Source organism: Suricata suricatta, chromosome 5 (assembly GCF_006229205.1).
Source record: "Suricata suricatta isolate VVHF042 chromosome 5, meerkat_22Aug2017_6uvM2_HiC, whole genome shotgun sequence".
Taxonomy (NCBI): domain Eukaryota; kingdom Metazoa; phylum Chordata; class Mammalia; order Carnivora; family Herpestidae; genus Suricata; species Suricata suricatta.
In genome coordinates, this window is record NC_043704.1 from 107,265,532 (window position 1) to 107,267,376 (window position 1,845).

The following is a 1,845-nucleotide window of genomic DNA, read 5'->3' on the forward strand; positions in this document are numbered from 1 at the left end:
GTGAACCCTAAGATGTCAGCCGAACCTGCAGACAACTTTCCTGACTCAGAAGCAAGTGGGCTTCCTAGCAGGGAATAAGAGGGGGCTATAGGAGAGAGTGTGGGGAACCTCAGGATATGGGAAGAAAAAGAGCAGCCACGGCCCCACTCTGGGTAGACAAAGCATATGTCAAAAACAAAACAAATGTCTTAAGGTCTAAGATAGTGACCAAACCATATTTAAAGCTGCAGAAAGAGGTTCCACTAACAGTTAAGCCATTCCAAGAGTCCAGACTTGGTCTCCAGCCCAGATCAAGGGCTCCCTGCACACAATACAATATTGTTATGTACTGAATTGTGTCCCTTAAAATTCATGTTGAACTCCTAACCTATAGTACCTTAGAATACAGCTGTATTTGGAGATAGAGACTTTAAAGAATTAATGAAGGTTAAATGAAGTTATGAGAGTGAGGTTCTAATCCACTAGGATTAAGTCCTTATAAGAGTTAGGAGGGTCCTTATAAGAAAAGGATGAGACATCATGGATGCATGCACATAGGGGAAAGCCCATGTGTGCCTTGATGGAACACAGTGAAGAGCTAGCCATCTGCAAGTCATAGAGTGAGGTCTCAGAAGAAACTAAACTTGCAACACCTTGATCTTGGACTTCTAGCCTCCACAACTGTGAATAATAAGTTTCTGTTGTTTATACCATCCAGTTATGGCAGTCCTGGCAGACAAATATGTAGTTGGCAACTAGTCCCAATCCAAATACAAAAACAAGAAAGAAAGAAAAAAAAAAGCCCAGGCATTCAATAAATACTAATACTTTTTCTATAGCTCAATTTACAACTAATTTCAGAATCCGAACCCCCACCTCAAACACTGTAGAGCTTAACCTCAGCCATGGCATGGGGAAAGCAGGCAAGGACCGCACCTGGCCCTCAGGACATCCTTTGTCCACATTGATCCTTCAGGTTGAAATTTCTGTGAGGCCACAATGGTCCCATAAGCCTATATGCATCATGACATGGTTTTTCTTTTCAGAAATGATACCACCTCCACTTAACACGGCCAAGAAGAAAGGTCTGTGACTCTACTTTTACCCAGTGTGATGGATGTCCTCTCTAATTAAGCAGGAAGCTCAGTTTCCTATTCAACTTCTGCTCAAAATACTCTGTCTGTAACCACAAACTGCACTGGGTGGGGTCAAATCAGAAGATAATCCTGATCCACTGAAAAGGCTATCATCTTTCCTAATTATAGCTGTAGGCTGGAGTGGTTTAGACTTGCTATTTAAAATAAGGGCAAGAAACCAGTAGCATTGGCGTCACTTGGGAGCCTGTTAGCCTTATAGAATCTTAGCTTCTAACCTAGAACCAGAAACTGCATTTTAACCAAATCCTAGGTGATTTTTTTTATGCACACTGAAACTTGAGAAGCAGTGGTCTAGCAAAAGGATTCTCAGAGTTTACCAGGCATCAGAACCATTTGGAAGACTTGATGAACCACATGTCCCTTGTCTGCACCCTCAGACTCTGATTCCGTGTATATGGAGTGGGTCCCAAGGATTTGCATTTCTAATAATCTCCCAGGTAATGGTGATGCTGCTAGTCTGAGGACCACAATTTGAGTAGAATTAGTACAGAACATATAAAAATACATTAATGTTCTAGAAGTTAAGAGACATTGAGTAACTTTTCCTGCTTATTTTATTATTAGTTGAAACAGGGCTGCCATAACATTTGTGGAGCCCAGGGCAAGAGTAAAAAAGGTCTTCAATGTACCATCCATTTAAATATTTAAAAGTTATAAATCAGGCTGAAAGAAAAGGAGTTTAAAAATGTTCTGTCTTCTGTCTTCTGTC